The following is a 26,713-nucleotide window of genomic DNA, read 5'->3' as shown; positions in this document are numbered from 1 at the left end:
TACCCTACACTGGGGCAAGAAGCCTTCCCAGGACTAAGGATATCTCCTCCCATTGATATACAACAAGGCCATACTCTGCTACATATGCAGCTGGAGCCATGGGTCCCTCCATTTGTACTCTTTGGTTGGTGATCCTGGGAGCTCTGGGGATTCTGGTTGGTTGATATTGTTGTTCTTCCTAGGGGTTGCAAACCCCTTCAGCTCCTTCAGTCCATTCTCTAACTCCTCCATTGGAGACCCCATGTTCAGTCCAATGGTTGGCTGTGAGCACCCAACTCTGTATTTGACAGGCTCTGAAAGAGCCTCTCAGGAGACAGCTATATCAGGCTTTCTGTTGGTAAGCACTTTTTGGCATCCACAATAGTGTCTGGATTTGGTGTCTGTATATGGGATGGAGCCTCAGGTGGGGCAGTCTCTGGATAGGCTTTCCTTCAGTCTCTGCTCCACACTTTGTCTTCTTATTTGCTCCTGTGAGTATTTTGTTCCCCTTTCTAAGAAGAACTGAAGCATCCACACTTTGGTCTTCCTTCTTCTTGAGCTTCACTTGGTCTGTAAATTATATCTTAAGTATTCCAATTTTTATGCTAATATCCACTCATCAATGAGTGCATACCATTTGTGTTCTTTTCTGAGTTACCTCACTCAGGATGATATTTTCTAGTTCCATCCATTTGCCTAAGAATTTAATGAATTCTTTGATTATAATATCTGAGTAGTATTCCATTGTGTAAATGTACCACATTTTCTGTATCCATTCCTCTTTTGAAGGACATCTGGGTTCTTTCCAGCTTCTGGCTATTATAAATAAGGCTGCTATGAACATAGTGGAGCATGTGCCCGTGTTATATGCTGGAGCATCTTTTGGGTATGTTCCCAGGAGTGGTATAGCTGGGCCCTCAGTTATACTATGTCCAATTTTCTGAGGAACCAGCAGACTGATTTCCAGAGTGGTTCTACCAGCTTACAATGCCAACAGCAATGGAGAAGTGTTCCTCTTTCTCCACTTCCTCGCTAGCATCTACTGTCACCTGAGTTTTTATTTTAGCCATTCTGACTGGTGTGAGGTGGAATCTCAGGGTGGTTTTGATTTGCATTTCCCTGATGACTAAGGGTGTTGAACGTTTCTTTAGGTGCTTCTCAGCCATTGGGTATTTCTCAGCTCTGTACCCCATTTTGAATAGGATTATTTGGTTCTTGAGTTCTTTGTATATATTGAATATTAGCCCTTTATTGGATGTAGGATTGGTAAAGATCTTTCCCCAATCTGTTGGTTGCCATTTTGTCCTATTGACAGTGTCCTTTGCCTTACAGAAGCTTTGCAATTTTATGAGGTCCCATTTGTCGATTCTTGATCTTAGAGCATAAGCCACTGGTGTTCTGTTCAGGAAAATTTCCCCTGTGCCCATGTGCTTAAGGCTCTTCTCCACTTTCTCTTTTATTAGTTTCAGTGTCTTTGGTTTTATGTGGAGGTCCTTGATCCACTTGGACTTGAACTTTGTACAAGGAGATAAGAATGGATTGATTTGCATTCTTCTAAATGATAACCGACAGTTGAACGAGCACCATTTGTTGAAAATGTTGTCTTTTTTTCCACTAGGTGGTTTTTCCTCCTTTGTCAAAGATCAAGTGACCATAGGTATATGGGTTCATTTCTGTGTCTTCAATTCTGTTCCACAGATTTACCTACCCATCTCTGTGCAAATATGATGTAGTTTTATCACTATCACTCTGTAATACAGTTTGAAGTCAGGGATGGTTATTCCACCAGAGTTCTTTTATTGTTGAGAATAGTTTTCACTATCCTGGTTTTCAAATTGCTCTTTCTAACTCTATGAAGAATTGAGTTGGATTTTTTCCTTTTTCTTCCTTTCTTCCTTCTTTGCTTCCTTTCTTTCTTTCTTTACATTTCAATTGTCATTCTCTTACCCACTTTACTCCCCCCATCCTGGAAACCCCTTATCCCATCACCTCTCCCGTGGCTTCTATGAGGGTGTTCATAGAAGCCAGGGGAGAGGATAGGAGGGATGGTGATTTTTACTATATTAATCCTGCCAATCCACGAGCATGGGAGATTTTTCCATCTTCTGAGGTCGTCTTCGATTTCTTTCTTCAGAGAAGTTATATAGATCTTTCACTTGCTTGGTTAGAGTCACGCAAAGGTATTTATTATTATTTGTGACTATCATGAAGGGTGTCATTTCCCTAATTTCTTTCTCAGCCTGTTTATCCTTTGAGTACAGGAAGGCTACTGATTTGTTTAAGTTAATTTTATATCCAGCCACTTTTCTGAAGTTGTCTATCAGGTTTATGAGTTCTCTAGTGGCATTTTGGGGGGCACTTATTTACACTATCATATCATCTTCAAGTAGTGATATTTTGACTTCTTCTTTTCCAAGTTGTATCCCTTTGATCTTCTTTTGCTGGCTAATTGCTCTAGCTAGAACTTCGAATACTATATTGAATAGGTAGGGAGAGAGTGGGCAGCTTTGTCTAGTCCCTGATTTTAGTGGGATTGCTTCAAGTTTCTGTCCATTTAGTTTGGTGCTGGCTACTGGTTTGCTGTATATTGCTTTTACTATGTTTAGGTATGGATGTTGAATTCCTGATCTTTCCAAGACTTTTATCATGAAGGGGTATTGAATTTTGTCAAATGCTTTCTCAGCATCTAATAAAATGATCATTTTTTTCCTTTGAGTTTGCTTATTAGTGAATTACATTGATGGATTTCCATATATTGAACCACCCCTGCATCCCTAGGATGAAGCCAACTTGATCATGATGATTGTTTTGATGTGTTCTTGAATTTGGTTTGCTCGAAATTTATTGAGTATTTTTGTATTGTTAGTCATAAGTGAAATTGGTCTGAAGTTCTCTTTTTTTGTTAGGTCTTTGTGTAGTTTAGGTATAAGTGTAATTATGGCTTCATAGAATGAATTGAGTAGTTTTCCTTCTGTTTCTATTTTGTGGACTAGTTTGAAGAGTATTGGTATTAGGTCATCTTTGAAGATCTGATAGAATTCTACACTAAAGCCATCTGGTCCTAGGCTTTTTGTTGTTGTGAGAATTTTAATGACTGCATCTATTCCTTTAGGGGTTATGGGACTGTTTAGATGGTATATCTGATCCTGATTTAACTTTGGTACCTGGTATCTGTCTAGAAAATTGTCCATTCCATATAGATTTTCCAGTTTTGTTTTTTTGGTGTGTTTTGTTGTTGTTGTTGTTGTTTTGTTTTGTTTTTCTGGATTTTCTCAGTTTCTGCTTTTATGTCTCCCTTTTAATTTCTGATTTTACTAATTTGGATCTATCTCTGTGCCCTCTGGTTAGTCTGATGTTGCTGACCATCCAGCAGCTTGCAAGAAACTGGGTATGGCTGAAGAGGCAGACTGGAGCTGAAAGAGAGGGAACTAGATGGATGAGAGAAAGAATGGAGCTAAGTCAAGACTTTCTGATCAAAGCTCAACTTTAATGTCAGGAAACAGGCCTTATAAAGAAGGGGGGCATTCTCTCCAAATCATCCTTGGAGCCCAGCTGCAGGTGACCTCCTGTAGCTCCAGAACAGCTAGGCAGCAGGTAGCAGCAGCAGCAGTGTCAGAACAATAGAGTGATCCAGGGAGGCAGGCTCCATCCCAGGTGATCTCCTAGTCACAAGTCAAGCCTGGCTCAGCCTGCTTCAGGCTGTGGGGAGAGGTTACAGTCTGACTAAGGATTTTCTATCTTGTTGATTTTCTCAAAGAACCAGCTCCTGGTTTTGTTGATTCCTTATATAGTTTGTTTTGTTTCTACTTGGTTGATTTCAGTCATGAGTTTGATTATTTACTGCCATTTACTCCTCTTGGATGTATTTGTTTCTTTTTATTCTAGAGCTTTCAGGTGTGCTGTTAAGTTGGTAGTATATGCTCTCACCAGTTTCTTTTTGGAGGCACTCAGAACTATGAGTTTTTCTCTTAGCACTGCTCTCATTGTGTCCCATAAGTTTGGGTGTGCTGTGCTTCCATTTTCATTGAACTCTAAAAAGTCTTTAATTTTTGTTTTTATTCCTTCCTTGACCAAGCTATGATTGAGTAGAGCATTGTTCAGCCTCCATGTGTATGTGGCTTTCTGCTGTTTTTATTGTCATTGAAGACCAGCCTGAGTCCATGGAGATCTGATAGGATGCATGGGATTATTTCAATCTTCTTGTATCTGTTGAGGCCTGTTTTGTGACTGATTATATGGTCAGTTTGGGGGAAGGTAACATGATGTGCTGAGAAGGACCTATATTCTTTAAATTTAGGATGAAATTTTCTATAGATATCTGTTAAATCCATCTGTTAAATTCATATCTTCTTTTAGTTTCACTATGTCTCTGTTTAGTTTCTGTTTCCATGATCTGTCCATTGATGACAGTGCGAAGTTGAAGTCTCACATTGTTATTGTGTGAGGTGCAATGTGTGATTTGAGTTTTAGTAAAGTTTCTTTTATGAATGTGGGTGCCCTAGCATTTGGAGCAGAGACATTCAAAATTGAGAGTTTATCTTGGTATATTTTTCTTTTGACAAGTATGAAGAGTCCTTCCTTATCTTTTTTGATAATTTTTGGTTGAAAGTCGATTTTACTCAGTATTAGAATGGGTACTCCAGCTTGTTTTTTAGGCACATTTGCTTGTAAAATTGTTTTCCAGCCTTTTACTCTGAGTTAGTGTCTTTCTTTGCCACTGAGGTTCATTTCCTGTATGCAGCAAACTGTTGGGTCTTATTTATGTATCCAATCTGTTGATCTATTTCTTTTTATTGGGGAATTGAGTCCTTAAGAGATATTAAAGAGTAGTGATGTTGCCTCCTGTCATTTTTGTTGTTAGGGGTGGAATTAAGTTTGTGTGGTTATCTTCTTTTGGGTTTGTTGAAATAAGATTACTTTCTTGCTTTCTCTAGGGTATAGTTTCCCTTCTTGTGTTGGAGTTTTCCATCTATTATACTTTGTAGGTCTAGATTTGTGGAAAGATATTGTGTAAATTTGGTTTTGTCATGGAATATCTTGGTTTGTCCATCTATGGTAATTGAGAGTTTTTCTGGGTATAGTAGCCTGGGCTGGCATTTGTGTTTTCTTAGGGTCTGTATGACACCTGCCCAGGCTTTTATAGTCTCTGGTGAGAAGTCTGGGGTAATTCTGATAGGTCTGCATTTATATGTTACTTGACCTTTTTCCATTACTGCTTTTAATAGCCTTTCTTTGTTTTGTGCATTTTATATTTGACTATTATGTGACAGGAGGAATTTCTTTTCTGATCCAATCTCTTTGGTGTTCTGTGGGCTTCTTGTATGTTCATTGGCATCACTTTCTTTTGGTTAGGGAAGTTTTCTTCTATAATTTTGATGAAGATATTTACTGGCCGTTTAAGTTGGAAATCTTTGCTCTCTTCCATACCTTTTATCCTTAGGTTTGATATTCTCATTGTGCCCTGGATTTCCTGGATGTTTGGGGTTAGGAGATTTTTGCATTTTGCATTTTGATTGACTCCTGTGTCAATGTTTTCTATGGTATCTTCTGCACCTGAGATTCTTTTCTATCTCTTGTATTCTGTTGCTGATATTTGCAACTATGACTCTTGATCTTTTTTCTAGGTTTTCTATCTAGGTTTTGTCTCTCATTGTGATTTTTTTATTGTTTCTATTTCCATTTTTAGATTCTGGATGGTTTTGTTCAATTCCTTCACCTGTATGCTGTATTTTCCTGTGATTCTTTAAGGGAATTTTGTGTTTCCTCTTTAAAGACTTCTACCTATTTGCCTGTGTTCTCCTGTATTTCTTTACAGGAGTTATTTATGTCCAAGAAGCTGAGCTCTAATATCAAGGACGGATGGCTATGGAGGAAGATGCATGTATTCCAGGGAGGCAAAACAGCATTGCTTTTCCCTGGTACCTCTTTATGTCATAGGTCATACACAGAGATATGGCACACACCCTAAGGAAGAGTCTTTTCTTCTCTTATTATTACCTTACTGACCCACCCCGAAGTGGTTCCAGATCCAATCAAGTTAACAAGCAAGATTATCTATCACAGTAGGTGATGAGATGAATAACTAGAACAAAATTATCTTCCAGATACTCCTTTTTCAACTAAAGTCTCTTGTGTTCACAGGAAACCACACTTAAGGTACATACTTAAGGGTATAAAGGTCTGAGACCCCACTCTTGATCTCAGGATGTATGAAGCATGGCTGTAAAGATGATTCAGACTGAAAACCACTTACAAGCATGAGGAACAGAGTTCAATCATAAAATATATCTTTAAAAAAGAAGCTAAGTGTGGTAGCATGCATTTTCAATATCAGCTCTAGGAAACGGACAGGTGGGTGGATCCCTGTGCTGCTAGCAAGTGCCAAGCCACTGAGAGATACTGTCACAGAAATGAAGGTGGACAGGCACTAAAACAGTGACACGACTCTGGACTCCACCACATGCACACAGACAGACCTGTATACACTCATGAATACAGAGAGAGAGGAGACAGATGGAGAGAGGAGGAAGGGGAAGGAAGAAGAAGAAAAGAAGAATACAATCCACAAGACTCCATGACAGAATAGAACTGATGCAGACACCAAGGAAACACTAGCTAGGAAGCAGATAGGATGGAAGGGGAGGAACCCTAAGTTTGGATGGCCAAGAATGATGTCAAGGACTCCAGATTCCTCTCTGCATCCTAAGAGCCTTGCAGATATCTGAGACACTGACAACAAAGTGACATGAGAGGGTGTGCTTGGGGAGAAGAAACAGCAGGTTAAAAAACAAATGGAATCTTGTAAAGGAGACACCCAGTGCTGAAAACAGAGCTTGGAAGAAATGGAGCAAATATTTGCCAGACTGTGTTCTGGGTAATATAGCCAAGTAGGCTGGCAGACCTTGCTAAAAAATTCAAAGGGATGACTTCCTTACTTGGAAGAGAATTTTCCTTGTAACTATTAAGTTGTCTTTGTTAAAATGTAAGCTTTGGCAGGGACAATGGGTCAGCCAGTGAAATGCTTGAGGGGCAAGCACAAGAACTTGAGTAAGAGCCCAGGCAAAAAATCTGGACATGATGATGCATGCTTCTAATCCCAGATCTGAGTAGGCCCAGCCACACGGATCTTTGGAGCTCACTGGCCAGCCAGCCTACCCTGCTTAGAGAATCCAAGGTGCCAGTGAGAAATCCTGTGTTTAAAAAAAAAGTGAGGCTGGTTCTTGAGGAATGATACCCAGAATTGACCTCTGATCCCTTCATGAATGTGCACACATTGCACATGCACCGGCATGAATGTATATCCATATACATGTGAACATACAAATGTGAGCTTTGAATTCCAACAGAACTAAGCTCAAAACCATCCTTCTCTATACCTGCCAGTGGCCTCATCTTTTCACATCTCTGTTTTTCAAAAGGAATAAATAAATTTTCATGGAGCTAAAAACAGCAGGGATCAATAATTCTTGGTTCTTCCACTGTTTTGCCAATAATTAATTTTGTTTGCATTTTGAGACAGTCAAGAGTTTTCTCCAGTACCTGGTTTGGAGATCTATAAATATTTGAGAGATCATCTCACTGTGTCTGTCTGTTTTGTGCTATTTAAACAATTCCTGAGATAGGGTGGTTTTATATATATGAGAGAAAGAGAGAGAGAGAGAGACCTACTATTATAGCTTTGGTGAATAGAAAAGCCCAAAGTCAAGGGTCTGCCTTTGTTGAAGGTCTCCTTGATCATCACGCTGTGGTGGAAGAGTAGAGACAAGAGAGTATGCGGAAGAGAGTGGAAGAGGAGCCTATACTCATGGTAATAATGTCAGCCCTGTGATAAAAGAACTAAGCCACTGAAGTCTTTGCAGAGGTAAATTATCATGCAAGCATCCCACTCTTTAGCATCTTTGCTCTAAGAACTAACTGAGTTTCCAAAACATGAACTGGAGTGACACATTCAAATCATAGCTCAATTCAACAAGAGGAAATATACCTGAACTCTTTGGTCTATACATTATACTACACCTACCCCATTCCTCCAGAACTGTAGATAACCACACATGTGAAACTAAGAGAAGAAAAAATTACCCAGAGAAAGTGGCTGAGCAGCTGTCTTGTGTGTTTGGGGAAAATATCACATATTTCTTCTTAAATAATATTGCGAGAAACCGGCCTGAGTAGGACCACAGGCCTCATCCGGCTGGATCAGCGCCGGGGTAGCGGGAGCGCAGGGTTGCCTGACACCCGCCAGCTACCCACGACCCCCGCCACAGGATTTTGGGACTGCTGGTGAGTGGAACACAGCTTCTGCTCCAATCCAATTGCGCGGGACCTGAGACTGCATTAGTTAGGGAAGCAGAAACCAGCCTGAGTAGGGCCACAGGCCTCACCCGGCCGGATCAGCGCCAGGGTAGCGGGAGCGCAGGGTTGCCTGACACCCGCCAGCTACCCACGACCCCCACCGCAGGATTTTGGGACTGCTGGTGAGTGGAACACAGCTTCTGCTCCAATCCAATTGCGCGGGACCTGAGACTGCATTAGTTAGGGAAGCAGAAACCGGCCTGAGTAGGGCCACAGGCCTCACCCGGCCGGAACAGCGCCAGGGTAGCGGGAGCGCAGGGTTGCCTGACACCCGCCAGCTACCCACGACCCCCGCCGCAGGATTTTGGGACTGCTGGTGAGTGGAACACAGCTTCTGCTCCAATCCAATTGCGCGGGACCTGAGACTGCATTAGTTAGGGAAGCAGAAACCGGCCTGAGTAGGACCACAGGCCTCATCCAGCCGGATCAGCGCCGGGGTAGCGGGAGCGCAGGGTTGCCTGACACCCGCCAGCTACCCACGACCCCCGCCGCAGGATTTTGGGACTGCTGGTGAGTGGAACACAGCTTCTGCTCCAGTCCAATCACGCGGGACCTGAGATGGCTCTGGTTGGGGAGAGAGAAATCCGGCCTACATAGGGCCACAACCCTCTTCCGGTCAGAAAAGCACCTGGGCAGCTGGGGCGCAGGGTCTGCTGACACTCGCCAGCTACCCACAACACCCGCCACAGGATCTTAAGACTTCTGGTGAGTGGAGCACAGCTTCTGCTCCAATCCAATTGCGCGGGACCTGAGACTGCATTAGTTAGGGAAGCAGAAACCGGCCTGAGTAGGACCACAGGCCTCATCCGGCTGGATCAGCGCCTGGGTAGCAGGAGCGCAGGGTTGCCTGACACCCGCCAGCTACCCACGACCCCCGCCGCAGGATTTTGGGACTGCTGGTGAGTGGAACACAGCTTCTGCTCCAATCCAATTGCGCGGGACCTGAGACTGCATTAGTTAGGGAAGCAGAAACCGGCCTGAATAGGGCCACAGGCCTCACCCGGCCGGATCAGCGCCAGGGTAGCGGGAGCGCAGGGTTGCCTGACACCCGCCAGCTACCCAAGACCCCCGCCGCAGGATTTTGGGACTGCTGGTGAGTGGAACACAGCTTCTGCTCCAGTCCAATCACGCGGGACCTGAGACTGCTCTGGTTGGGGAGAGAGAAATCCGGCCTACATAGGGCCACAACCCTCTTCCGGTCAGAAAAGCACCTGTGCAGCTGGGGCGCAGGGTCAGCTGACACTCACCAGCTACCCACAACACCCACCACAGGATCTTAAGACTTCTGGAGAGTGGAACACAGCTTCTGCTCCAATCCAATTGCACGCGGGACCAGAGACTGCATTAGTTAGGGAAGCAGAAAAACGGCCTGAGTAGGACCACAGGCCTCTTCCGGCTGGACCAGCACCGGGGTACCATCAGCTACCCACGACCCCCGCCGCAGGATTTAGAGACTGCTGGTGAGTGGAACACAGCTTCTGCTCCAATCTTTAAATAGTGACAACGATAACAACTAACCCCAGAGATTACCAGATGGCGAAAGGTAAACGTAATAATCTTACTAACAGGAACCAAGACCACTCACCATCATCAGAACCCAGCACCCCCACTTCGCCCAGTCCAGGGCACCCCAACACACCGGAAAAGCTAGACACGGATTTAAAAGCATATCTCCTGATGATGATAGAGGACTTCAAGAAGGACTTTAATAACACACTTAAAGAAATGCAGGAGAACACTGATAAAAAGGCAGAAGACAATAAAGAGGAAGCACAAAAATCCCTTAAAGAATTGCAGGAGAACACTGCTAAAGAGTTACAAATCCTTAAAGAAAAACATGATAACATAATCAAACAGGTAGAAGTCCTTACAGAAAAACAGGAAAACACATCCAAACAGATGATGGAAATGAACAAAACCATACTAGACCTAAAAAGGGAAGTAGACACAATAAAGAAAACCCAAAATGAGGCAACACTGGAGATAGAAACCCTAGGAAAGAAATCTGGAACCATAGATACCAGCATCAGCAACAGAATACAAGAGATGGAAGAGAGAATCTCAGGTGCAGAAGATTCCATAGAGAACATCGGCACAACAATCAAGGAAAATGTAAAATGCAAAAAGATCCTAACTCAAAACATCCAAGAAATACAGGACATAATGAGAAGACCAAACCTACGGATAATAGGAGTGGATGAGAATGAAGATTTTCAACTCAAAGGACCAGCAAACATCTTCAACAAAATTATAGAAGAAAACTTCCCAAATCTAAAGAAAGAGATGCCCATGAACATACAAGAAGCCTACAGAACTCCAAATAGACTGGACCAGAAAAGAAATACCTCCCAACACATAATAATCAGAGCAACAAATGCTCTAAATAAAGATAGAATACTAAAAGCAGTAAGAGAAAAAGGCCAAGTAACATATAAAGGCAAGCCTATCAGAATTACACCAGACTTTTCACCAGAGACTATGAAAGCCAGAAGATCCTGGACAGATGTTATACAGACACTAAAAGAACACAAATTCCAGCCCAGGCTACTATACCCAGCCAAACTCTCAATTAACATAGATGGAGAAACCAAAGTATTCCACGACAAAACCAAATTCACACATTATCTCTCCACGAATCCAGCCCTTCAAAGGATAATAACAGAAAAAAACCAATACAAGGACAGGAACCACGCCCTAGAAACAACAAGAAGGTAATCCCTCAACAAACCTAAAAGAAGACAGCCACAAGAACAAAATGCCAACTTTAACATCAAAAATAACAGGAAACAACAATTACTTTTCCTTAATATCTCTTAATATCAATGGACTCAACTCCCCGATAAAAAGACATAGACTAACAAACTGGCTACACAAACAACACCCAACATTTTGCTGCTTACAGGAAACTCATCTCAGAGAAAAGGATAGACACTACCTCAGAATGAAAGGCTGGAAAACAATTTTCCAAGCAAATGGCATGAAGAAACAAGCTGGAGTAGCCATTCTAATATCTGATAAGATTGACTTCCAACCCAAAGTCATTAAAAAAGACAGGGAGGGACACTTCATACTCATCAAAGGTAAAATCCTCCAAGAGGAACTATCAATCCTGAATATCTATGCTCCAAATACAAAGGCAGCCACATTCATTAAAGAAACTTTAGTAAAGCTCAAAGCACACATTGCACCTCATACAATAATAGTGGGAGACTTCAACACACCACTTTCACCAATGGACAGATCATGGAAACAGAAACTAAACAGGGACACAGTGAAACTAACAGAAATTATGAATCAAATGGATCTGGCAGATATCTACAGAACATTCTATCCTAAAACAAAAGGATATACCTTCTTCTCAGCACCTCATGGTACCTTCTCCAAAATTGACCACATAATTGGTCACAAAACAGGCCTCAACAGATATAAAAATATTGAAATTGTCCCATGCATCCTATCAGATCACCATGGACTAAGGCTGATCTTCAATAACAAAATAAATAATAGAAAGCCAACCTTCACGTGGAAACTGAACAACACTCTTCTCAATGATACCTTGGTCAAGGAAGGAATAAAGAAAGAAATTAAGGACTTTTTAGAGTTCAATGAAAATGAAGCCACAACATACCCAAACTTATGGGACGCAATGAAAGCATTTTTAAGAGGAAAACTCATAGCTCTGAGTGCCTCCAAAAGGAAACTAGAGAGAGCACACATTAGCAGCTTGACAACACACCTAAAAGCACTAGAACAAAAGGAAGCAAATTCACCCAAGAGGAGTAGACGGCAGGAAATAATCAAACTCAGGGGTGAAATCAACCAAGTGGAAACAAGAAAAACTATTCAAAGAATCAACCAATCAAGGAGCTGGTTCTTTGAGAAAATCAACAAGATAGATAAACCCTTAGCCAGACTCACTAGAGGGCACAGGGAAAGCATCCTAATTAACAAAATCAGAAATGAAAAAGGAGACATAACAACAGATCCTGAAGACATCCAAAACACCATCAGATCCTTCTACCAAAGGCTATACTCAACAAAACTGGAGAACCTGGATGAAATGGACAAGTTCCTAGACAGATACCAGGTACCAAAGCTGAATCAAGATCAGGTTAATGATCTAAACAGCCCTATATCCCCCAAAGAAATAGAAGCAGTCATTAATAGTCTCCCAACTAAAAAAAGCCCAGGACCAGATGGGTTTAGTGCAGAGTTCTATCAGACCTTCAAAGAAGATCTAATCCCAGTTCTTCACAAACTATTCCACAAAATAGAAACAGAAGGTACTCTACCCAACTCATTCTATGAAGCCACAATTACTCTGATACCTAAACCACAAAAAGACCCAACAAAGATAGAAAACTTCAGACCAATATCCCTTATGAATATTGATGCAAAAATCCTCAATAAAGTTCTTGCCAACCGGATCCAAGAACACATCAAAACAATCATCCATCCTGACCAAGTAGGTTTCATCCCAGGGATGCAGGGATGGTTCAATATACGGAAATCCATCAACGTAATCCAGTATATAAACAAACTCAAAGACAAAAACCACATGGTCATCTCGTTAGATGCGGAAAAAACATTTGACAAGATCCAACACCCATTCATGATAAAAGTCTTGGAAAGATCAGGAATTCAAGGCCCATACCTAAACATGATAAAAGCAATCTACAGCAAACCAGTAGCCAACATCAAAGTAAATGGACAGAAGCTTGAAGCAATCCCTCTGAAATCAGGGACTAGACAAGGCTGTCCACTTTCTCCATACCTATTCAACATTGTACTTGAAGTCCTAGCCAGAGCAATTCGACAACAAAAGGAGATCAAAGGGATACAAATTGGAAAAGATGAAGTCAAAATATCACTTTTTGCAGATGATATGATAGTATATATAAGTGACCCTAAAAATTCCACCAGAGAACTCCTAAGCCTGATAAACAGCTTCGGTGAAGTAGCTGGATATAAAATTAACTCAAACAAATCAATGGCCTTTCTCTACACAAAGAATAAACAGGCTGAGAAAGAAATTAGGGAAACAACACCCTTCTCAATAGTCACAAATAATATAAAATATCTTGGCGTGACTCTAACTAAGGAAGTGAAAGATCTGTATAATAAAAACTTCAAGTCTCTGAAGAAAGAAATTATAGAAGATCTCAGAAGATGGAAAGATCTCCCATGCTCATGGATTGGCAGGATCAACATTGTAAAAATGGCTATCTTGCCAAAAGCAATCTACAGATTCAATGCAATCCCCATCAAAATTCCAAATCAATTCTTCAATGAATTAGAAAGTGCAATCTGCAAATTCATCTGGAATAACAAAAAACCTAGGATAGCAAAAACTCTCCTCAAGGATAAAAGAACCTCTGGTGGAATCACCATGCCGGACCTAAAGCTCTACTACAGAGCAATTGTGATAAAAACTGCATGGTACTGGTATAGTGACAGACAAATAGACCAATGGAATAGAATTGAAGACCCAGAAATGAATCCACACACCTATGGTCACTTGATCTTCGACAAGGGAGCTAAAAACATCCAGTGGAAGAAAGACAGCATTTTCAACAAATGGTGCTGGCACAACTGGTTGTTAACATGTAGAAGAATGGGAATCGATCCATTCCTATCTCCTTGTACTAAGGTCAAGTCTAAGTGGATCAAGGAACTTCACATAAAACCAGAGACACTGAAACTTATAGAGGAGAAAGTGGGGAAAAGCCTTGAAGATATGGGCACAGGGGAAAAATTCCTGAATCGAACAGTAATGGCTTGTGCTGTAAGATCGAGAATTGACAAGTGGGACCTCATGAAACTACAAAGCTTCTGCAAGGCTAAAGACACCATCAATAAGACAAAAAAACCACCAACAGATTGGGAAAGGATCTTCACCTATCCTAAATCAGATAAGGGACTAATATCCAATATATATAAAGAACTCAAGAAGGTGGACTCCAGAAAGTCAAATAACCCCATTAAAAAATGGGGCTCAGAACTGAACAAAGAATTCTCACCTGAGGAATACCGAATGGCAGAGAAGCACCTGAAAAAATGTTCAACATCTTTAATCATCAGGGAAATGCAAATCAAAACAACCCTGAGATTCCACCTCACACCAGTCAGAATGGCTAAGATCAAAAATTCAGGTGACAGCAGATGCTGGCGAGGATGTGGAGAAAGTGGAACACTCCTCCATTGTTGGTGGGATTGCAAGCTTGTACAACCACTCTGGAAATCAGTCTGGCGGTTCCTCAGAAAATTGGACATAGTACTACCGGAGGATCCAGCAATACCTCTCCTGGCCATATATCCAGAAGATGTCCCAACCGGTAAAAAGGACACATGCTCCACTATGTTCATAGCAGCCCTATTTATAATAGCCAGAAGCTGGAAAGAACCCAGATGTCCCTCAACAGAGGAATGGATACAGAAATTATGGTACATTTACACAATGGAGTACTACTCAGCTATTAAAAAGAATGAATTTATGAAATTCCTAGCCAAATGGATGGACCTGGAGGGCATCATCTTGAGTGAAGTAACACAATCACAAAAGATCTCACACAATATGTATTCATTGATAAGTAGATATTAGCCCAAAACTTAGGATACCCAAGATATAAGATACAATTTGATAAACGCATGAAACTCAAGAAGAATGAAGACCAAAGTGTGGACATTGTGCACCTTCTTAGAATTGGGAACAAAACACCCAGGGAAGGAGTTACAGAGACAAAGTTCGTAGCTGTGATGAAAGGATGGACCATTTAGAGACTGCTGTATCCAGGGATCCGTCCCATAATCAGCTTCTAAACGCTGACACCATTGCATACACTAGTAAGATCTTGCTGAAAGGACCCAAATATAGCTGTCTCTTGTGAGACGATGCCGGGGCCTAGCAAACACAGGAGTGGATGTTCACAGTCAGCTATTGGATGTATCACAGGGCTCCCAATGGAGAAGCTAGAGAAAGTACCCAAGGAGCTAAAGGGATCTGCAACCCTATTGTTGGAACAACATGATGTACTAACCAGAACCCTGGAGCTCTTGTCTCTAGCTGCATATGTATCGAAAGATGGCCTAGTCGGCCATCAATGGAAAGAGAGGCCCATTGGACTTGCAAACTTTATATGCCCCAATATAGGGGAATGCCAGGGCCAAAAGAATGGGAATGGGTGGGTAGGGAAGTGGGGGGCGCTATGGGGGACTTTTGGGATAGTATTGGAAATGTAATTGAGGAAAATATGTAATAAAAATATTAAAAAAAAAAAAAAAAAGAATAGACAAATGTGACCTTACAAAATTGCAAAGTTTCTGTAAGTCAAAGGACACTGTCAATAGGAGAAAACAGCAACCAATAGATGGGGAAAAATCTTTACCAATCCTAAATAACATAGGGGACTAATATCCAATATATCTAAAGAACTCATGAATCTGGACTCCAGAAAATCATATAACCCTATTAAAAAATGGGCACAGAGCTAAACAAAGAATTCTCAACTAAGGAAAACCAAATGGCTGAGAAGCACCTAAAAAGGGTTCAACATCCTTAATTACCAGGGAAGTGCAAGTCAACATAACCCTGCGATTCCACCTCACACCAGTCAGAGTGGATAAGATCTAAAACTCAGATGAGAGCAGATGCTGGCAAGAATGTGGTGAAATAGGAAAACTCCTCCATTGCTGGTGGGATTGCAAGCTGGTAGAACCACTCTGGAAATCAGTCTGGTGTTTCCTCAGAAAATTGGAAATATTTCTACTGGAAGATCCAGCAATACTCCTCCTGAGCATGTCCTCAGAAGATATTCCAACTTGTAATAATGACATGCTTCACTATGTTCATAGCATACTTATTTATAATAGCAAGAAGCTGAAAAGAACACAGATGTCCCTCTTCAGTGGAATGGATACAGAAAATGTGGTACATTTACATAATGAATTGCTACACAGCTATTAAAAACAATGAATTCATGAAATTCTTAGACAAATGGATGGATCTGGATGATACCTTCCTAAGGGAGATAACCCAATCACAAAAGAACACACATGATATGCATTCACTGATAAGTGGATATTATCCCAGATGCTCAGAATAACCAAGATACAATCTGCAAAACCCATGAAACTCAAGAAGAAGGAAGACCAAATTGTACATATGTTGTTCCTTCTTAGAATGGGAAACAAAATACCCATGGAAGGAGTTTCAGAGGCAAAGATTGGAGATGAGACTGAATGAATCCAGAGACTGCCTCACTCAGGGAAAAATCCCATAAATAACCACCAAACCCAGACACTGTTGAAGATGCCAACAAGAGCTTGGGGACAGGAGACTGATATAGCTGTCTCCTGAGAGGATCTGCCAGTGCTTGACAAATACAGAAGTGGATGCTCACAGACATCCATTGTACTGAGCACAGGGTCCCCAATGATGGAGCTAGAGAAAGTACCCAAGGAGCATAAGGGGTTTGCAGCCCCATAGGAGGAGGAACATATGAACTAAACAGTACCCCCAGAGTTCCCTGGGACTAAAACACCAGTCAATTAAAACTGATGGTGCGACTTATGGCTCCAGCTGCATATGTAGGAGAGGATGGCCTAGTAGGACATCAGTGGGAGGAGAGACCCTTGGTACTGTAAAGGTCCTATGCCCAGTATTAAGGAATGCCTGGGCCAGAAATTGGGAGTGGGCGTGTTGGGGGCAGGGGGAGAGGGGAGAGGAGAGGGGATTTTCAGAGGGGAAATAGAAAAGGGGATAATATTTCAAAGGTAAATAAAGAAAATATATAACAGAAAAAAAAATAATATTGCAAAAATTGGGACTGGGGCAGTGGCTTACTTGTAAAGGTCTTGCTTAAAACACACAAAGATCTGAGTTTTATCCCCAGAACCCATATCATGACACACATCTGTGATCACGGCTCTGGCAAAGCAGATGCCTGAGCCTCCCTGGCCTAGCAATCTACCCAAATCAATTAAGTTTTGGTCCAGTGAGAGACCCTGTCTCAAAAAATGAAGGGGAGGGCAGCTGAGAAATGACACCCAAGATTGACCTCTGGCCTCCACAAACATGTACACAAATATGCACATGTACTTGTATGCACACACACACACACACACAAATGTATATACACAGATACATACAGACATCAATCAATTAATAAATAAGAAAAGTTCAAGACTTATTAAGCATTTTGTCCAAATACAATATGTTAATAGGAAGTAGGCCATTCCAGTGAACAAAAAAAAGTTATGTTGATGGGCTCTTTCCAGTCAATTTTGTTGTTTAGATAGAGATTGGCAATCTTCTATGAAATACCATATAGTAACTATCACAGTATTTATGGTCAAGGTCTCTGTCAGAGATACTCAACCTTATCACCATGGTGTGAAAACAATGAAAACAAGATCTAACCAAAGGGGCACCCTGTGCTACCATGCGACTGTTGACACACTGACATCTAGATAATGTACAGTGCACATGGCAGAAAATACTGTCTTCAGAGACCCCTAGCACACCTTTAAATTCTTGCAGAAAGCAATTTGGACTCTCATGGCTGCACAAAATAGTACTTATTAGATGTGGTGTTTTGCTTGCCAGTGCTGACCTGGTGGTCATAGGCTAACAGAATCTCATAGGTTAACAGAATCTCAGGAGTTCTCCTGTCTAGCCCCCACCCCACCCCCACCGTGGGGAATGCATTTACAAAAGGAAAGTTCACTTATTTATAATCAATGGGAATTCTCTCAGATCAGCATCAAAGAATGTGGCTATCGCTGACTCAGAGAAAGGAAAGGAAGAAAGCGGGGAGAGAAAAAAAAGGCAGAGGAAAACTGTGAAGGGGAGGAATTGGAAAAGAGGGAGGAAGGGAAGGAGGCATCTTAGTTACTGTTGTAGTAATTATTTAATTTCAGTCAGGAGTTTCTGCCCCACCTTTGATCATTCAATTCCCAGATAAAAGAACCATAATTTTTATATTTATAATAAGCTTTACATGTTAGAGCTAGACAAATATCTATCCTCTATGCTATTGGAATTTATTTCCCTAGCAATAACCCCAAATTATAATTTGCTATGTTCCAACTGGGTTGCTCTTAACCCCAATTGGTCAGCTCTCATGGCCATGTTTTCATAACTCATCTACCACTTGGCATCTCCTCCATGCCCTCTCCTTCTCCCCCTCATCCTCTCTCTCCCTCTCCCCCTTTACCCCCCTTTCTCTCTCTATCTCCCCCATAGTGGTCCCTGCTTTCAACCCCAAGCCCAGGAACCAAAAACTCTGCCTATATCTCTTCTGCCCAGCTATAGGCTGTAGGCATTTGTATTCATCAATCATGGAATAACTTAAGGGACAAGGTTACATAGAATCACTTGGGTCTATGTCACTTGGGGTCTTGTGTAGATTCTTTCATCCCTGGGGGGCAACCAAGCCTTAGGGACCAGTATTTAGCATTACAGTACATAGGGAAATACCTAACCTCAGCAAGTTACTTTCTATTGCAGTGACAAAGGAACTTGCAAAAAAGAAAATTTTAATTGGGTGCTTGCTTACAGTTCCAGAGGATGAGTCCATGACCATCACAATGGGAAGCCTGGCAGCAGGCTGGCAGTCAGGCATGGCATTGGAGCAGGAGCTGACACCTAACATGTTAAGACAACAACCACAGACAGAGAGAGAGGCAGTAACTGGAAATAGCATGGGTTTTTTAAACCTCCAAGCTCAACCCCAATGACACACCTCCTCCAATAAGGCCACACCTTCTACTTCTACCCAGAAAAAAAAATCTCACCAATTTTGGAAAATGGTTTCAAATATATGAGGGTATAGGGGCCTCCACACTCATTCAAATCACCACAAAATAGAAAAAGAGAGAGGGAGGGAGGGAGGGAGGGAGGGAGGGAGGGAGGGAGGGAGGGAGGGAGGGAGGGGAAAGGAGAAGGAGGGAAAAGAAAACTCTTCTTGTTCCAACGTTTTGGTTTTCTTCAGTGTCGATGCCAAGGATGTCACATCCTTACTTCCTACACATTTTAGTTTACTTGATCATGAGTTTGCTGTGACTAAGCTTCCTAGAAGTGAAATGGGATGCACAGCGCTGAGTCACGACAGGCGCCTGCGCAGTGTGCTTTCCACGTGCATGCTATGAGGAGGCATTCAGGGGATAGAAGCTGTAAAACACTGCGCTGTCATTTCACCTTCACACGAAACCACCAAAGGAAATCGAGTAGACAAGACATAAAAGGCCACTTTCTCCTTTTAAAATTGCTTTACATATTTTAATTCTTGTGTTTCCCTTGGGGTTAGATATTTCGGTCACACGGTTATCCAATTAAAATGAAAACTCTCTGCTTTATCCTTTAGGCGAGGACAGCTGCCAGCTGCTAAGTTTTATAAAGTCTTTAATCTCGTCCATAAATATTTAACAAGAACTGGTTGGTACACAGACCAGAGCAAAGTAAGAAATCAAAGGGAAAAATCTTAGGAGTAACCTCTATTGCATGTGAAAGCCATATAAAACAAAACCAGAATGACCACCCTCCTCCTTTTACTAAGAATGTAAAGTATTTCTGAGTATTTTGATCAGTCTTTAGCCTGCTTGTCCTCACAGATGTACTAGAATGGCCATATTATAAAAAGATGTTTAATGAGATGGTCTGCCCTTTTCTTCAGTTTCCTGCCATTTGTTTCAGAACTGGCCTCCGCTGTTTCCATGGAAACCCACAGGGAGGCTCTCTAAGAATTTTAGCAGCATTTGAACTTAGAGACCTGTGTGTGTGTACATGTTTTGCATTATGTTTGCATCATATGTACACATATGTGTGCTGGTATGTGTACCCATGCATATACAGGGTAAAGCCGAAGAGAGTGCCAGGTATCCTGCCCTATCAGTCTATTCTTTATTCACTTGAGAATAAAGACTATTGGTTCTATCACTGAACCAGAATCTAGTAGCTAGCAAGCCCCAGAAATTCTCTTGTTTCAGGCTCTAACAGTCCTCAGGTTGGAGATGTGCCCATGCCTTTGGTTGCTAGATTCATGCTTGCACAGTGAATGCTTTTATACACTGAGCCATCTCCCCAGCCCAAGAGCCCTTTTGTTAAATTCTTATTTATATGCATGTACAAGCACACATACACAAATACACACCTCTCTACATAGACCAGCAGCATTCTATACATCACTGTCATAACATTCCATATTCCTTAAACCTCACAATAAGTAACTAAATACCCCAGCACATGTACATGCATGCACACACACAGGGGCAATGGGGAAAAAGTAATTAAAAATAAGCAAAACCTATACCTCCTGTCTTGTTATACTCAAGAGGGAAAGCTTGGACCTACTTGCTCTGGGTATTTAGACTTTGTTCTCTCTCCCATCATTGTCAGGTCTATTCTGCAACAGCTTTGACCTTTTAACAAAGTCTTCACTTCCACCTCTCCCGGGGCATTCAGGCTCACATGGAACCATTGGGCATACTAAAGAAGACACTGACAGACCTTTTAGACCAGTTTCTCTAACTTGCTTCAGTAACTGTCAGATCTCAGAACTGAATGACTGCTGCTGGTAAGAATGCTTCAGTGCCACCCGGAGTCCTCAGCTGTGCCCTAAGCTCACTTGATTCCATCCTGACTCTTCCCACAAAAGAGCCAATATCAGGCAGCAATCACTGTGTAGATGGGCTGAGTATTTGTTACTTTTCTCACTGCTGTGACAAAACATCTGACAAATGCCACTTAAGGAAGGAGGAGCTTGGTTTTGCTCACAGTTTGGGGGTGCACAGTTCATTATAGAGAAGGGAGCATGATGCCAATAGTGTGAAGCAGCTGCTCACATTGCATCAACAATCAGAAAGATGGGTCAATGACACCTTCTCTTTTATATTTAGTCTAGGACCCTTGAGATGGTGCTACCCACATCCAGGATGCATGAATCTTCTTCCTTTAATTAACATACTCTAGAAACTCAGTCACAGACACACCCAAAGGTTCATCTTCCAGGGGATTCTTCATTCTGTCAAATTGACAATATTAACTATCCCAAGTAGGTAAAGGGTAACCAGATGGAAGGAACGACAACCTAAGACAGTGTCTTAGTTAAGAGGACAACCTAAGATGGTGTCTTAGTTAAGAGTTTCATTGCTGAGAAGGGACACCATGACCATGACAATTCTTATAATGGAACAGTCCTCAGGTTGGAGATGTGCCCATGCCTTTGGTTGCTAGATTCATGCTTGCACAGTGAATGCTTTTATACACTGAGCCATCTCCCCAGCCCAAGAGCCCTTTTGTTAAATTCTTATTTATATGCATGTACAAGCACACATACACAAATACACACCTCTCTACATAGACCAGCAGCATTCTATACATCACTGTCATAACATTCCATATTCCTTAAACCTCACAATAAGTAACTAAATACCCCAGCACATGTACATGCATGCACACACACAGGGGCAATGGGGAAAAAGTAATTAAAAATAAGCAAAACCTATACCTCCTGTCTTGTTATACTCAAGAGGGAAAGCTTGGACCTACTTGCTCTGGGTATTTAGACTTTGTTCTCTCTCCCATCATTGTCAGGTCTATTCTGCAACAGCTTTGACCTTTTAACAAAGTCTTCACTTCCACCTCTCCCGGGGCATTCAGGCTCACATGGAACCATTGGGCATACTAAAGAAGACACTGACAGACCTTTTAGACCAGTTTCTCTAACTTGCTTCAGTAACTGTCAGATCTCAGAACTGAATGACTGCTGCTGGTAAGAATGCTTCAGTGCCACCCGGAGTCCTCAGCTGTGCCCTAAGCTCACTTGATTCCATCCTGACTCTTCCCACAAAAGAGCCAATATCAGGCAGCAATCACTGTGTAGATGGGCTGAGTATTTGTTACTTTTCTCACTGCTGTGACAAAACATCTGACAAATGCCACTTAAGGAAGGAGGAGCTTGGTTTTGCTCACAGTTTGGGGGTGCACAGTTCATTATAGAGAAGGGAGCATGATGCCAATAGTGTGAAGCAGCTGCTCACATTGCATCAACAATCAGAAAGATGGGTCAATGACACCTTCTCTTTTATATTTAGTCTAGGACCCTTGAGATGGTGCTACCCACATCCAGGATGCATGAATCTTCTTCCTTTAATTAACATACTCTAGAAACTCAGTCACAGACACACCCAAAGGTTCATCTTCCAGGGGATTCTTCATTCTGTCAAATTGACAATATTAACTATCCCAAGTAGGTAAAGGGTAACCAGATGGAAGGAACGACAACCTAAGACAGTGTCTTAGTTAAGAGGACAACCTAAGATGGTGTCTTAGTTAAGAGTTTCATTGCTGAGAAGGGACACCATGACCATGACAATTCTTATAATGGAACCCATTTCATGGAGGCTGGCTTACAGTTTCAGAAGTTTAGCCCATTACCATCGTTGTGGGAAGCATGGTATCCAGGCAGACATGGTGCTGGAATGAAGGAGCTGAGGGGTCTACATCTTGATCTGCAGGCAGCAGAAGGGGACTGGGTTTCATACTGGGCAGCACTTGAGCATAGGAGACCTCAAAGCCCACCCCTACAATGACACACTTCCTCCAACAAGGTCACACCTACTCTAACAAGGCCAAGCCTCCTAATAATACCACAACCTATAGGCCAAGTATTCAAACTCATGAGTCTATGATGGCTAAGGCTATTCAAACCAGCACAGATGGAATAACACTGACTGTTGTTTGTTCTTTTGCCTTCCATGGTCTAGTTCAATAACTAGGACATCCCTCATCCCCCCTTGCTTTATTCTATCTTGAGTTCCTTCTATCATCAAAACGCAAGGTTTTCTGCTTACAAAACCTTGAGGAAGCCAGAATGCTTACTGTAGGAGTTTTGTAAGCTTTTGGGGTTTCTTTCCTCAAAAAATTGCCTCTTCTGACCCAGTTCCTTCATACTAACATCTATTCTAGTGCTCCACACTACATGCCAAATAGAGCATCTACCTTTCGGCAGGCACAATCCTAGACAGTAGGCTCATTGTTAGGTTGAAGACCTTACAGAAGTTGTCATTTAGCTAGCTAGAAGCTGTAGCTTTGAGATCTCTACCCACAAAGCCCAGCACCATCTTTTCAGACATGGTTAAATGACAGTGCCTTTTGTGACCCTGTAGTCCTTCCTCATCCCCAGTACAGCAGGCAAGCCCAGACCCTGCTGCCATCCAGTGGTTTGGTTTTTGTTGTTGGTGGTGGTGGTGGTTTTTTTTTGTTTGTTTGTTTTTTGGGGGTTTTTTGTTTTTGACTCCTGACAACCCGATCCAGTGCCTCTGTGACTCTTAGCATTGCAGACTCAGTCACATGATGTAGAACTTTCTCCCTCCCTCAGAAACCAGTAACAACAAAGGTATTCCTTTGTCTCACATGACTGAAGGATCTTTGTCTCCCATCTGGACCCTGTCATGCTGTCATAGTGACATTTTGCTCTCACCTGAAGGATGATTGTCTCAGCACCTTCCTGTCAGACATACAGAAACCTTGCTCTAAAATTCATCTAGTACTTAGAGCAGAGACTTAAGTGCCTGCCTCCCTGGAGCCTAGGCACTGCCTTCCATTCACCTAGCCTGATCATGGCTCCATTCCTTCCTAGTCCCTGACTCACAGCTAAGCTTTGGGTTATCACTCCTCCATGCAAGCCTGCATCAGGGCCTCACTGTTTTGACTACCCTCTCCTAGATGTGGGCTCAAATGTACCCAACACCGTGTTTTACTTTTATATTATCTCAAGTTAGGTCACTAGATAGCCCCTGTCTTACTCTGATTTCTATTTCTGTGGTAAAACACTGACTGAAAGCAACTTGGGGATGAGAGGGTTTATTTCACTCAGATTTCCACATTGCAGTCCATCCTTGAAGGAAGTCAGGACAAGAGCCTGGAGGCAGAGGCTGGAGCAGAAGCCATGGAGGAAGTCTTCCTTGCTCCTCGTAGCTTGCTCACCCTGCTTTTTGTTTGTTTCCTTTTTTAGATTATAGTGTAATTATGTTTCTCTCTTACCTTTCCTCCCTCTAAACACTTCTTCATACCCTTCTCTACTCTTCTTCAAATTCATGCTCTCCTTTTTAATTGTTATTGCATATATTCATATATGTACATATACATTTAAATATAATGTGTTCAGTTCACATGTTACTTGTATGTATGTTTTTGGGGACTGACCATTTGGCACTGGTGTGCTTTTCCTGAGGAAACCACCTCTCCCATTCCCAGCTTCCCTTGGCTGCCTATAGCTCTTCGTGAAGAGTTGACACTTTGTGGTCTTGTTCACATCCACTTTGGCATGTCCACAATGGCCATCCTTATTCAATTCAAGTTGGGTTGTAGACCTTATAGAAGCTATCACTTCATGGAACAAGAAGCTGCAGCCTTAAAGACCTCTAGTCACACAGCCCTTCATCATCTTTTTAGACATCCTTATCTGACAATACCTTCTGTGGCCCTTAGTGATTTTTCAGAGGTTCAGTTTCTCTTAGCAAACTCCCTGATCCTCTGGTTCTTACAATCTTTCTGCCTCTTTTTCTAAAAACATTTTTCTTGGGTTACAGAGTGTTTGTACATGTATTTATTAGGACTAGGTTACCACACTCTGCTTATTGATTAGTTGTGGTTTTCTGTATTGGTTTCTGACTGTTGCAAAAGATGTTTTCCATGATGGGGATGAAGACTACACTGACCTGTGGATATAAGGACAAATATTTATAGATTTGTATTATAATTTGTGCTGGTTTAGTAGACTAAAGGTTATAGCGTCTCCTTCAAAACCCATGACTTCACTAGCACTGAGTACTTAGCTAGGTTTCCAATACCAGACATGGTATCTCTCTTGTTAAGTGGGACTTAAATTCAATTATAAAGCTGATGATTGCTATCCGGGTATGCATGTCACTATCTACCCTTAGGGTTATCATGCCATGATGGTCATTGCTGTCTTTTATACATATGGTCACTGAGTAAGACCTCCCTTCTTTGGGAGGTTACCTCTCTTCTTTGGGAATGATGCCTTCCTGTACCATTAAAAAGTAGTCCTGAGGAATGAGGCATTCTGTTAAGTTCCAGCTAAGGGGTCTGTGGGCTGTTTTTGATGTGCATGGTATCTTCAACAATGAGGATTTACCTTCCACTACACAGGGGTAACCTAGAGCAACATCAATATGCTATAGTTTGGGGAGTCTCTTGGACAGCATGTCCAACAACTCACGAAATAGCTTCTCATGTCTGGAATTATTTTTTGGAAGGTGGTCTTGGGCTCTTGGAGGGAGCATTTTCAGCCCAGATGAAAAAAGTTCATTAAAGCTATATCACCTTGTTTCCTTTTTTAATTAGTTATTTTCTTCATTTACATTTCCAATGCTATCCCAAAAGTCCCACATACCCCCCCGACTCCCTACCCACCCACTCCCACTTCTTGGACCTGGCGCTCCCCTGTACTGAGCCATATAAAGTTTTCAACATCAATGGGCCTCTTTCCAATGATGGCCTACTAGGCAATCTTCTGATATATATGGAGCTAGAAACATAAGCTCTGGAGGGTACTAATTAGTTCATATTGTTGTTCCACCTATAGGGTTGCAGACCCCTTTAGATCCTTGGGTACTTTCTCTAGCTCCTCCATTGGGGAACCTGTGATCCATCCAATAGATGACTGTGGACATCCACATCTGTGTTTGCTAGGCGCCAGCATAGCCTCACATGAGACAGTTATATCTGGGTCCTTTCAGCAAAATCTTGCTACTTTATACAATGGTATCAGTGTTCAGAGGCTGATTATTGGATGGATCCCTGGGTGTGACACTCTCTAGATGGTCCATCCTTTCCTCAGAGCTCCAAACTTTGTCTCTGTAACTCCTTCCATGGGTGTTTTGTTCTCAATTCTAAGATGGGGCAAAGTGACCACACTTTGATCTTTGTTCTTCTTGAGTTTCATGTGTTTTGCAGATCGTATCTTATATCTTGGGTATTGTAAGTTTCTGGGCTAATATCCACTTATGAGTGAGTACATATCATGTGAGTTCTTTTGTGATTGGGTTACCTCACTCAGGATGATGCCCTCCAGGTCCATCCATTTGCCTAGGAATTTCAAAAATTCATTCTTTTTAATAGTGGAGTAGTACTCCATTGTGTAAATGTACCACATTTTCTGTATCCATTCCTCTGTTGAGAGGCATCTGGGTTCTTTCCAGCTTCTGGCTATTATAAATAAGGCTGCTATGAACATAGTGGAGCATGTATCCTTCTTACCAGTTGGAACATCTTCTGGATATATGCCCAGGAGAGGTATTGCTGGATCCTCCAGTAGTACTATATCCAATTTTCTGAGGAACAGCCAGACTGATTTCC

The sequence above is a fragment of the Mus caroli genome, unplaced genomic scaffold (genome assembly GCF_978045245.1).
Source record: "Mus caroli unplaced genomic scaffold, Mus_caroli_1 scaffold_1, whole genome shotgun sequence".
Lineage (NCBI taxonomy): Eukaryota > Metazoa > Chordata > Mammalia > Rodentia > Muridae > Mus > Mus caroli.
The sequence above is the reverse complement of the archived record's forward strand: the minus strand, read 5'-3'. Positions refer to the sequence as shown.